Raw genomic sequence first — 13,272 nt, 5'->3', positions numbered from 1 at the left:
ATGTAATCTGGCAGACCATCTCTCCAACACTGGCTGGTTGGAATAGAAATCCGGTTATCTATGTGAGCAAATGACCATCAACGATTTACTCTCAAACACTAAAAAATGGACAAAAATGGTCCCCTAAACAAATTGGTTAAATTTTGGGTTTAACCAATTTGTGTAATGACCATTTTTGACCACTTTTCTAGTGTTTGGGAGCAAATGGTTAATTGACATTTGCTCCTATACATTACCAGATTTTCATTCCATCCATCCAGACTGGATAGATAGCCTGACAGATAATTGTGTAGTGTACGCCCAGGATAACTGTTAGTCATGCTTTATTTTATGGCGGCACATAAATGGGTGGACAGATCCAGGACAAGCACTGCCCACTCATGCATAGTTGTCAACTGATGTGAAGTTCCAGGGGGCAATCTCAGTTATAAAGAGAAGTATCTGGAAATTGTCCCTAGTTAAAAAAAAAAAAAAAAAATTTTTATCAACTCCATTTATTTAGTATGATATCCCAGGTGATAGGATGCCGGCAGTCAGAACAACATACTTTATTAAATAACACATCTCAAACTACCATACCCAGGATTCAAACCTATAACCTGTTGAATTCTAATCAAACACCCTACCTATTGAGCTATTTGATCCTGCATAAAAATTGTGAACATTATATGAAGCTATTGGTACTTTGCAAAAAAAAAGAATCAGCATTACAACGCAGCAGATCCATGCAGTTTGCAGCCACACACTACATGTATCTGCTCAGCCACAATGCTGATTATTTCTTCACAAAGTACAAGGTGAGCTCCAAACAGAATTCTCTAGCTTAGAATTATACCTTTCTTTGCCAAACCTAGAAGTCGGGCCCCCCACCCTGGGATCCCCCAGAGGGAGGCCTGCACCGTCATGCGGCAGGCTTGTCCGTTTTGGAAGCAGGCTGATGGGCAGCCCAGGATTGCTTCAGTCTGGGCTTGGCAGGTCTGGAAACATGAGCTTGCTTTGGGTATGCCTGACCTTGGGTACGCTTTACCTGGAGGATGAAAGGGCCAAGAAAAGTACTTTTAGCCTTCTGCGTGGTAGGAGTCATACTAGGTAGGCAAGCTGTTTTAGCAGTAGCCAGATCAGCTACAATCTTATTGAGGTCTTCTCCAAAAGGAGATTCAACTGAGGCAGCACAAGGGAACTCTCATCTGGGGACAACAACTGCAGGGAGAACACATATTTTCAGATGAACATGGTAGGGCAGAAGGCTGCCTAATACTAAAGCACCCCCAAACAACAAATCAAATGCAACTTACTTGACAGAGATGTGCCTGAGCAACGGCCCTCCCCAGCCCTATCCCAAATCATACTTATTTTGCATAGGAGATACCATGGTCATGAAGATTGTTCTCCCAGGGTTAGGTTCATTCATTGCATTCTGGGTATGCTGACCCCTGTGATTTCCCCAAATGTGGGAAACTCGACTGCATTATTTGTGGTAGTGGGGGACTGTGTTTGTGCTTTCCTCTGGTCAGCTCTGGTAAAAGTCAGATTTCTTTGTCTCAGATCTTCCTCTAGCCTTTGTCTTCTTTCGAGAGTTCCCTTGTGCTGCCTCAGTTGGATCTCCTTCACTTGACAGGGGGGTGCCCGAGCAGCGACCCTCCCCAGCTCTAGCCCAACTCCTACTTACCTGCCAGGTGAGATACTATGATCATGAAGTTGCTTCTCCCAGGGCAAGGCTCACCCATTGCACTCTGGGTGTGCTGCCCCTGCGATTTCCCCAAATGTGGGAAACTTGACTGCATAATTTGAGTTTTCCCTGGTCGGCTCTCATGTAATTCAGATCTCTTTGTCTCAGGTCTCTCTCCAGCCTAGTTTGCTGTCTGGTTCCACTTCTTTTTTCTTGAGCCCCTCCCTTCTATACCCTTGTGCACTATCCTGACTTCTCCTCCCGTCTGCTTACTTTGTGCCTCCCAATGCACAATGCAAACTACGGGTAGTGCTGCAGGGCCCACACCCTTTTACTTGCTTTACAGAGCAGCTCTGGAGCTGTTACAGTGCCCAGCTGCTGCAAGAAATCAGCTTGAATGCTTCAGGGGCTGGGGAATGGCCAACATGAGCCCCACACCGAAGGAGGGTGGGGGTGCTTAATGCGAACTAGGGGTCATCCAAGCACCACAAAAGGCCTCCATGCCCTGCACGCTCCTTTTCTCTTTTCATATGCAGACGAGGGTTGAAGCCAACTTTGACCCACTGCTTGGATGACATCACCATATTCAAATCCATCTGCTGCAGGCCATCCCCCAGGAATGCTTGCACTAGTTGTTGCATTTGGTTTGTTGTTTGGGGGTGCTTCAGTATTAGGCAGCCTTCTGCCACCCCATGTTCATCTGAAAATATGTGTTCTCCCTGCAGTTGTTGTCCCCAGATGAGAGTTCCCTTGTGCTGCCTCAGTTGAATCTCCTTTACTTGACAGAGATGTGCCTGAGCAACGGCCCTCCCCAGCCCTATCCCAAATCATACTTATTTTGCATAGGAGATACTATTGTCATGAAGATTGTTCTCCCAGGGTGAGGTTCATTCATTGCATTCTGGGTATGCTGACCCCTGTGATTTCCCCAAATGTGGGAAACTCGACTGCATTATTTGTGGTAGTGGTGGACTGTGTTTGTGCTTTCCTCTGGTCAGCTCTGGTAAAAGTCAGATTTCTTTGTCTCAGATCTTCCTCTAGCCTTGTTCTTCTTTTGAGAGTTCCCTTGTGCTGCCTCAGTTGGATCTCCTTCACTTGAAAGGTAGTGCCCGAGCAGCGACCCTCCCCAGCTCTAGCCCAACTCCTACTAACCTGCCAGGTGAGATACTATGATCATGAAGGTGCTTCTCCCAGGGCAAGGCTCACCCATTGCACTCTGGGTGTGCTGCCCCTTGCGATTTCCCCAAATGTGGGAAACTTGACTGCATAATTTGTGTTTCCCCTGGACGGCTCTCGTATAATTCAGATCTCTTTGTCTCAGGTCTCTCTCCAGCCTAGTATGCTGTCTGTTTCCACTTCTCTTTTCTTGAGCCCATCCCTTCTATAACCTTGTGCACTATCCTGACTTCTCCTCCCGTCTGCTTACTTTGTGCCTTCCAATGCACAATGCAAACTACAGGTAGTGCTGCAGGGCCCACACCCTTTTACTTGCCTTACAGAGCAGCTCTGGAGCTGTTACAGTACCCAGCTGCTGCAAGAAATCAGCTTGAATGCTTTAGGGGCTGGGGCATGGCCAACATGAGCCCCACACCGAAGGAGGGTGGGGGTGTTTAATGCGAACTAGGGGTCATCCAAGCGTCGCAAAAGGCCGCCATGCCCTGCATATCCCTTTTCTCTTTTCATAAGCAGACGAGGGATGAAGCCAACTTTGACCCACTGCTTGGATGACATCACTTGCTGCCTTTCCAATGAAGCAAGTTTAATTTAGTAATAAGTGAAAAACCATCCCTACAAAGGTGTTAATCAGATACTTGGCTTTGTGGACACTTTTCAGAGAACAAATTTGTTAGCATAAAAATAAAGCCAGAAAATGAAGAGCTGTTTAATCACTCAATTGGATTTTTCTGCAAGCGTATTTCTTTTTCTCTGCAACCCACTGCTAAGTTGTGCTTCCTAGCTGTTCTTTTATAAAATCACTTAATCAAATCTAACTCTGATTACATCAGAGAAGGCCAGGTACCCTACACCATAAGAGGGGGTTTGAAATTTTGACTTGTCTACTTAAAGATCACCAAAATCTGATAACAAGGAAAATTACGTCCCTGGGTAGGATTGAACCACCAACCTTTTGGTTAATAACCGAACACGCTAACTGATTGCGCCACAGAGACACATTGCGAAAGTATATACTGACAAAGGCTAATAAGCATTCATCTAGAACGTTTCCTAGAAAAACTTTAAAAAGTCAATAATCTGGAGAGTTTTTGTAAGATGTTTCTTCCATCAACCAATGAAGAAACACATTGGTACTTTCCCATGATGAGTGAGTGCTTCAGGATCTCTTGCACTTACATGTGCAGCAGAGTACTGCAATGGAAGCATGCTGGGCCCATAACCCAGAGGTAGGCAGATTGAAACTATCCTCTGCTATATGCATTTTTTTTTTTGTTAATTAAAGTAATCCAAAACTGGGATTGATATTTTTGCTTTTATTTTTACTTAAAGTACAATAACTTTTATTATTTTAATTTGTTTTAATAGTATATTGACAGTATTGTTTTCTTTCAAAAATCCACTTAATTTTCTTTACCCTATTATTCAAATGGTAATTGACAAAAACAAACTACATTGTCACCAGAAGAGCAATACAAAATGTACAAGTGATATATTAAAATCATCTTTCCAGCTTGAATTTCAATGATGCATTGGGGCAACGATTTTGTGAGAAACCTCTTCACCCTTAAATAAAGATTTTCTTAATTCCTTACCTGTGTGCTAATTAGATATCACCTTGTTTTCACATTAAACAGACTTCCACATGAGAAAGCAGCAAGGATGCAGTGGCGTTAATGTTTCCTGGTGTCAACCTGTATTATTTCAGTAGATATTGAAATGAGGATGCATATTGCTGCCTTTCCAATGAAGCATGTTTAATTTAGTAATAGGTGAAAAACCATCCCTACAAAGGTGTTAATCAGATACTTGGCTTTGTGGACTCTTTTCAGAGAACAAATTTGTTAGCATAAAAATAAAGCCAGAAAATGAAGAGCTGTTTAATCACTCAATTGGATTTTTCTGCCAGCATATTTCTTTTTCTCTGCAACCCACTGCTAAATTGTGCTTCCTAGCTGTTTTTTTTCATAAAATCACTTAATCAAATCTAACTGATTACATCAGAGTAGGCCAGGTACCCTACACCATAAGAGAGGGTTTGAAATTTTGACTTGTCTACTTAAATATCACCAAAATCTGATCACAAGGTCAATTACGTCCCTGGGTGGGATTGAACCACCAACTTTTTGGTTAATAGCCGTACACACTAACTGATTGCGCTACAGCGACACTTTGTGAAAGTACATACTGACAAAGGCTAATAAGCATTCATCTAGAACGTTTCCTAGAAAAACTTTAAATAGTCAATAATCTGGAGAGTTTTTGTAAGATGTTTCTTCCATCAACCAATGAAGAAACACATTGGTACTTTCCCATGATGAGTGAGTGCTTCAGGATCTCTTGCACTTACATGTGCAGCAGAGTACTGTAATGGAAGCATGCTGGGTCCATAACCCAGAGGTAGGCAGATTGAAATTATCCTCTGCTATATGCATTTTTTTTGTTAATTAAAGTAATCCAAAACTGGGATTGATATTTTTGCTCTTTTTATTTTACTTAAAGTACAATAACTTTTACCTTTTTAATTTGTTTTAATAGTATATAGACAGTATTGTTTTCTTTCAAAAATCCACTTAATTTTCTTTACCCGATTATTAAAATGGTAATTGACAAAAACAAACTACATTGTCACCAGAAGAGCAATACAAAATGTACAAGTGATATATTAAAATCATCTTTCCAGCTTGAATTTCAATGATGCATTGGGGCAACGATTTTGTGAGAAACATCTTACCCTTAAATAAAGATTTTCTTAATTCCTTACCTGTGTGCTAATTAGATATCACCTTGTTTTCACATTAAACAGACTTCCACATGAGAAAGCAGCAAGGATGCAGTGGCGTTAATGTTTCCTGGTGTCAACCTGTATTATTTCAGTAGATATTGAAATGAGGATGCATCTTGCTGCCTTTCCAATGAAGCAAGTTTAATTTAGTAATAGGTGAAAAACCATCCCTACAAAGATGTTAATCCGATACTTGGCTTTGTGGACACTTTTCAGAGAACAAATTAGTTAGCATAAAAATAAAGCCAGAAAATGAAGAGCTGTTTAATCACTCAATTGGATTTTTCTGCCAGCATATTTCATTTTCTCTGCAAACCACTGCTAAATTGTGCTTCCTAGCTGTTTTTTGATAAAATCACTTAATCAAATCTAACTCTGATTACATCAGAGTAGGCCAGGTACCCTACACCATAAGAGGGGGTTTGAAATTTTGACTTGTCTACTTAAAGATCACCAAAATCTGATGACAAGGTCAATAACATCCCTGGGTGGGATTGAACCACCAACCCTTTGGTTAATAACCAAACACACTAACCGATTACACCACAGAGACACTTTGCAAAAGTACATACTGACAAAGGCTAATAAGCATTCATCTAGAACGTTTCCTAGAAAACTTTAAAAAGTCAATAATCTGGAGAGTTTTTGTAAGATGTTTCTTCCATCAACCAATGAAGAAACGCATTGGTACTTTCCCATGATGAGTGAGTGCTTCAGGATCTCTTGCACTTACATGTGCAGCAGAGTACTGCAATGGAAGCATGCTGGGCCCCTTAACCCAGAGGTAGGCAGATTGAAACTATCCTCTGCTATATGCATTTTTTTTTTGTTAATTAAAGTAATCCAAAACTGGGATTGATATTTTTGCTCTTTTATTTTTACTTAAAGTACAATAACTTTTACCATTTTAATTTGTTTTAATAGTATATTGACAGTATTGTTTTCTTTCAAAAATCCACTTAATTTTCTTTACCCTATTATTAAAATGGTAATTGACAAAAACAAACTACATTGTCACCAGAAGAGCAATACAAAATGTACAAGTGATATATTAAAATCATCTTTCCAGCTTGAATTTCAATGGTGCATTGGGGCAACGATTTTGTGAGAAACATCTTCACCCTTAAATAAAGATTTTCTTAATTCCTTACCTGTGTGCTAATTAGATATCACCCTGTTTTCACATTAAACAGACTTCCACATGAGAAAGCAGCAAGGATGCAGTGGCGTTAATGTTTCCTGGTGTCAACCTGTATTATTTCAGTAGATATTGAAATGAGGATGCATCTTGCTGCCTTTCCAATGAAGCAAGTTTAATTTAGTAATAGGTGAAAAACCATCCCTACAAAGATGTTAATCAGATACTTGGCTTTGTGGACACTTTTCAGAGAACAAATTTGTTAGCATAAAAATAAAGCCAGAAAATGAAGAGCTGTTTAATCACTCAATTGGATTTTTTTGCCAGCATATTTCTTTTTCTCTGCAAACCACTGCTAAATTGTGCTTCCTAGCTGTTTTTATAAAATCACTGAATCAAATCTAACTCTGATTACATCAGAGAAGGCCAGGTACCCTACACCATAACAGGGGTTTTTGAAATTTTGACTTGTCTACTTAAAGATCACCAAAATCTGATAACAAGGTCAATTACATCCCTGGGTGGGATTGAACCACCAACCTTTTGGTTAATAGCCGTACACACTAACTGATTGCGCCACAGCGACACTTTGCAAAAGTACATACTGACAAAGGCTAATAAGCATTCATCTAGAACGTTTCCTAGAAAAACTTTAAATAGTCAATAATCTGGAGAGTTTTTGTAAGATGTTTCTTCCATCAACCAATGAAGAAACACATTGGTACTTTCCCATGATGAGTGAGTACTTCAGGATCTCTTGCAATTACATGTGCAGCAGAGTACTGTAATGGAAGCATGCTGGGTCCATAGCCCAGAGGTAGGCAGATTGAAACTATCCTCTGCTATATGCGTTTTTTTTTGTTAATTAAAGTAATCCAAAACTGGGATTGATATTTTTGCTCTTTTATTTTTACTTAAAGTACAATAACTTTTACCATTTTCATTTGTTTTAATAGTATATTGACAGTATTGTTTTCTTTCAAAAATCCACTTAATTTTCTTTACCCGATTATTAAAATGGTAATTGACAAAAACAAACTACATTGTCACCAGAAGAGCAATACAAAATGTACAAGTGATATATTAAAATCATCTTTCCAGCTTGAATTTCAATGATGCATTGGGGCAACGATTTTGTGAGAAACATCTTCACCCTTAAATAAAGATTTTCTTAATTCCTTACCTGTGTGCTAATTAGATATCACCTTGTTTTCACATTAAACAGACTTCCACATGAGAAAGCAGCAAGGATGCAGTGGCGTTAATGTTTCCTGGTGTCAACCTGTATTATTTCAGTAGATATTCAAATGAGGATGCATCTTGCTGCCTTTCCAATGAAGCAAGTTTAATTTAGTAATAGGTGAAAAACCATCCCTACAAAGGTGTTAATCAGAAACTTGGCTTTGTGGACACTTTTCAGAGAACAAATTTGTTAGCATAAAAATAAAGCCAGAAAATGAAGAGCTGTTTAATCACTCAATTGGATTTTTTTGCCAGCATATTTCTTTTTCTATGCAACCCACTGCTAAATTGTGCTTCCTAGCTGTTTTTATAAAATCACTGAATCAAATCTAACTCTGATTACATCAGAGAAGGCCAGGTACCCTACACCATAAGAGGGGGTTTGAAATTTTGACTTGTCTACATAAAGATCACCAAAATCTGATAACAAGGTCAATTACGTCCCTGGGTGGGATTGAACCACCAACCTTTTGGTTAATAGCCTTACACAGTAACTGATTGCGCCACAGCAACACTTTGCAAAAGTCCTTACTGACAAAGGCTAATAAGCATTCATCTAGAACGATTCCTAGAAACATTTTAAAAAGTCAATAATGTGGAGAGATTTTGTAAGATGTTTCTTCCATCAACCAATGAAGAAACACATTGGTACTTTCCCATGATGAGTGAGTGCTTCAGGATCTCTTGCACTTACATGTGCAGCAGAGTACTGTAATGGAAGCATGCTGGGTCCATAACCCAGAGGTAGGCAGATTGAAACTATCCTCTGCTATATGCATTTTTTTTTGTTAATTAAAGTAATCCAAAACTGGGATTGATATTTTTGCTCTTTTATTTTTACTTAAAGTACAATAACTTTTACCATTTTAATTTGTTTTAATAGTATATTGACAGTATTGTTTTCTTTCAAAAATCCAATTAATTTTCTTTACCCGATTATTAAAATGGTAATTGACAAAAACAAACTACATTGTCACCAGAAGAGCAATACAAAATGTACAAATGATATATTAAAATCATCTTTCCAGCTTGAATTTCAATGATGCATTGGGGCAACGATTTTGTGAGAAACATCTTCACCCTTAAATAAAGATTTTCTTAATTCCTTACCTGTGTGCTAATTAGATATCACCTTGTTTTCACATTAAACAGACTTCCACATGAGAAAGCAGCAAGGATGCAGTGGCGTTAATGTTTCCTGGTGTCAACCTGTATTATTTCAGTAGATATTGAAATGAGGATGCATCTTGCTGCCTTTCCAATGAAGCAAGTTTAATTTAGTAATAGGTGAAAAACCATCCCTACAAAGATGTTAATCAGATACTTGGCTTTGTGGACACTTTTCAGAGAACAAATTTGTTAGCATAAAAATAAAGCCAGAAAATGAAGAGCTATTTAATCACTCAATTGGATTTTTTTGCCAGCATATTTCTTTTTCTCTGCAACCCACTGCTAAATTGTGCTTCCTAGCTGTTTTTATAAAATCACTGAATCAAATCTAACTCTGATTACATCAGAGAAGGCCAGGTACCCTACACCATAACAGGGGTTTTCGAAATTTTGACTTGTCTACATAAAGATCACCAAAATCAGTTAACAAGGTCAATTACATCCCTGGGTGGGATTGAACCACCAACATTTTGGTTAATAGCCTTACACAGTAACTGATTGCGCCACAGCAACACTTTGCAAAAGTCCATACTGACAAAGGCTAATAAGCATTCATCTAGAACGATTCCTAGAAACATTTTAAAAAGTCAATAATGTGGAGAGTTTTTGTAAGATGTTTCTTCCATCAACCAATGAAGAAACACATTGGTACTTTCCCATGATGAGTGAGTGCTTCAGGATCTCTTGCACTTACATGTGCAGCAGAGGACTGTAATGGAAGCATGCTGGGTCCATAACCCAGAGGTAGGCAGATTGAAACTATCCTCTGCTATATGCATTTTTTTTTTGTTAATTAAAGTAATCCAAAACTGGTATTGATATTTTTGCTCTTTTATTTTTACTTAAAGTACAATAACTTTTACCATTTTAATTTGTTTTAATAGTATATTGACATTATTGTTTTCTTTCAAAAATCCACTTAATTTTCTTTACCCGATTATTAAAATGGTAATTGACAAAAACAAACTACATTGTCACCAGAAGAGCAATACAAAATGTACAAGTGATATATTAAAATCATCTTTCCAGCTTGAATTTCAATGATGCATTGGGGCAACGATTTTGTGAGAAACATCTTACCCTTAAATAAAGATTTTCTTAATTCCTTACCTGTGTGCTAATTAGATATCACCTTGTTTTCACATTAAACAGACTTCCACATGAGAAAGCAGCAAGGATGCAGTGGCGTTAATGTTTCCTGGTGTCAACCTGTATTATTTCAGTAGATATTGAAATGAGGATGCATCTTGCTGCCTTTCCAATGAAGCAAGTTTAATTTAGTAATAGGTGAAAAACCATCCCTACAAAGATGTTAATCAGATACTTGGCTTTGTGGACACTTTTCAGAGAACAAATTTGTTAGCATAAAAATAAAGCCAGAAAATGAAGAGCTGTTTTATCACTCAATTGGATTTTTTTGCCAGCATATTTCTTTTTCTCTGCAAACCACTGCTAAATTGTGCTTCCTAGCTGTTTTTATAAAATCACTGAATCAAATCTAACTCTGATTACATCAGAGAAGGCCAGGTACCCTACACCATAACAGGGGTTTTTGAAATTTTGACTTGTCTACTTAAAGATCACCAAAATCTGATAACAAGGTCAATTACATCCCTGGGTGGGATTGAACCACCAACCTTTTGGTTAATAGCCGTACACACTAACTGATTGCGCCACAGCGACACTTTGCAAAAGTACATACTGACAAAGGCTAATAAGCATTCATCTAGAACGTTTCCTAGAAAAACTTTAAATAGTCAATAATCTGGAGAGTTTTTGTAAGATGTTTCTTCCATCAACCAATGAAGAAACACATTGGTACTTTCCCATGATGAGTAAGTACTTCAGGATCTCTTGCAATTACATGTGCAGCAGAGTACTGTAATGGAAGCATGCTGGGTCCATAGCCCAGAGGTAGGCAGATTGAAACTATCCTCTGCTATATGCGTTTTTTTTTGTTAATTAAAGTAATCCAAAACTGGGATTGATATTTTTGCTCTTTTATTTTTACTTAAAGTACAATAACTTTTACCATTTTCATTTGTTTTAATAGTATATTGACAGTATTGTTTTCTTTCAAAAATCCACTTAATTTTCTTTACCCGATTATTAAAATGGTAATTGACAAAAACAAACTACATTGTCACCAGAAGAGCAATACAAAATGTACAAGTGTTATATTAAAATCATCTTTCCAGCTTGAATTTCAATGATGCATTGGGGCAACGATTTTGTGAGAAACATCTTCACCCTTAAATAAAGATTTTCTTAATTCCTTACCTGTGTGCTAATTAGATATCACCTTGTTTTCACATTAAACAGACTTCCACATGAGAAAGCAGCAAGGATGCAGTGGCGTTAATGTTTCCTGGTGTCAACCTGTATTATTTCAGTAGATATTCAAATGAGGATGCATCTTGCTGCCTTTCCAATGAAGCAAGTTTAATTTAGTAATAGGTGAAAAACCATCCCTACAAAGGTGTTAATCAGAAACTTGGCTTTGTGGACACTTTTCAGAGAACAAATTTGTTAGCATAAAAATAAAGCCAGAAAATGAAGAGCTGTTTAATCACTCAATTGGATTTTTTTGCCAGCATATTTCTTTTTCTCTGCAACCCACTGCTAAATTGTGCTTCCTAGCTGTTTTTATAAAATCACTGAATCAAATCTAACTCTGATTACATCAGAGAAGGCCAGGTACCCTACACCATAACAGGGGTTTTCGAAATTTTGACTTGTCTACATAAAGATCACCAAAATCTGATAACAAGGTCAATTACATCCCTGGGTGGGATTGAACCACCAACCTTTTGGTTAATAGCCTTACACAGTAACTGATTGCGCCACAGCAACACTTTGCAAAAGTCCATACTGACAAAGGCTAATAAGCATTCATCTAGAACGATTCCTAGAAACATTTTAAAAAGTCAATAATGTGGAGAGTTTTTGTAAGATGTTTCTTCCATCAACCAATGAAGAAACACATTGGTACTTTCCCATGATGAGTGAGTGCTTCAGGATCTCTTGCACTTACATGTGCAGCAGAGGACTGTAATGGAAGCATGCTGGGTCCATAACCCAGAGGTAGGCAGATTGAAACTATCCTCTGCTATATGCATTTTTTTTTGTTAATTAAAGTAATCCAAAACTGGTATTGATATTTTTGCTCTTTTATTTTTACTTAAAGTACAATAACTTTTACCATTTTAATTTGTTTTAATAGTATATTGACAGTATTGTTTTCTTTCAAAAATCCACTTAATTTTCTTTACCCGATTATTAAAATGGTAATTGACAAAAACAAACTACATTGTCACCAGAAGAGCAATACAAAATGTACAAGTGATATATTAAAATCATCTTTCCAGCTTGAATTTCAATGATGCATTGGGGCAACGATTTTGTGAGAAACATCTTACCCTTAAATAAAGATTTTCTTAATTCCTTACCTGTGTGCTAATTAGATATCACCTTGTTTTCACATTAAACAGACTTCCACATGAGAAAGCAGCAAGGATGCAGTGGCGTTAATGTTTCCTGGTGTCAACCTGTATTATTTCAGTAGATATTGAAATGAGGATGCATCTTGCTGCCTTTCCAATGAAGCAAGTTTAATTTAGTAATAGGTGAAAAACCATCCCTACAAAGATGTTAATCCGATACTTGGCTTTGTGGACACTTTTTAGAGAACAAATTAGTTAGCATAAAAATAAAGCCAGAAAATGAAGAGCTGTTTAATCACTCAATTGGATTTTTCTGCCAGCATATTTCATTTTCTCTGCAAACCACTGCTAAATTGTGCTTCCTAGCTGTTTTTCGATAAAATCACTTAATCAAATCTAACTCTGATTACATCAGAGTAGGCCAGGTACCCTACACCATAAGAGGGGGTTTGAAATTTTGACTTGTCTACTTAAAGATCACCAAAATCTGATGACAAGGTCAATAACATCCCTGGGTGGGATTGAACCACCAACCCTTTGGTTAATAACCAAACACACTAACCGATTGCACCACAGAGACACTTTGCAAAAGTACATACTGACAAAGGCTAATAAGCATTCATCTAGAACGTTTCCTAGAAAACTTTAAAAA

The 13,272-nt window shown here is 37.8% G+C and overlaps 4 non-coding genes across 4 annotated transcripts; all 4 read left to right on the top strand.

The window, feature by feature from the left end:
• The first annotated feature begins 1,345 nt into the window (after positions 1–1,345).
• On the top strand, positions 1,346–1,509 carry LOC134996163 (U1 spliceosomal RNA). Its single transcript, XR_010198870.1, has one exon. It is a non-coding gene; the product is annotated as a U1 spliceosomal RNA (small nuclear RNA).
• Positions 1,510–1,661: 152 nt separating this feature from the next.
• Positions 1,662–1,824, top strand: LOC134996491 (U1 spliceosomal RNA). The gene has a single exon (XR_010199182.1). It is a non-coding gene; the product is annotated as a U1 spliceosomal RNA (small nuclear RNA).
• Positions 1,825–2,498: 674 nt separating this feature from the next.
• LOC134996219 (U1 spliceosomal RNA) lies at positions 2,499–2,662 on the top strand. The gene has a single exon (XR_010198925.1). It is a non-coding gene; the product is annotated as a U1 spliceosomal RNA (small nuclear RNA).
• A 151-nt stretch (positions 2,663–2,813) lies between these two features.
• LOC134996362 (U1 spliceosomal RNA) lies at positions 2,814–2,977 on the top strand. The gene has a single exon (XR_010199062.1). It is a non-coding gene; the product is annotated as a U1 spliceosomal RNA (small nuclear RNA).
• The last annotated feature ends 10,295 nt before the right edge of the window (positions 2,978–13,272 follow it).

The sequence above is a fragment of the Pseudophryne corroboree genome, unplaced genomic scaffold, assembly GCF_028390025.1.
Source record: "Pseudophryne corroboree isolate aPseCor3 unplaced genomic scaffold, aPseCor3.hap2 scaffold_142, whole genome shotgun sequence".
Classification (NCBI taxonomy): Eukaryota; Metazoa; Chordata; class Amphibia; order Anura; family Myobatrachidae; genus Pseudophryne; species Pseudophryne corroboree.
This window is presented reverse-complemented; position numbering and strand designations above follow the sequence as displayed.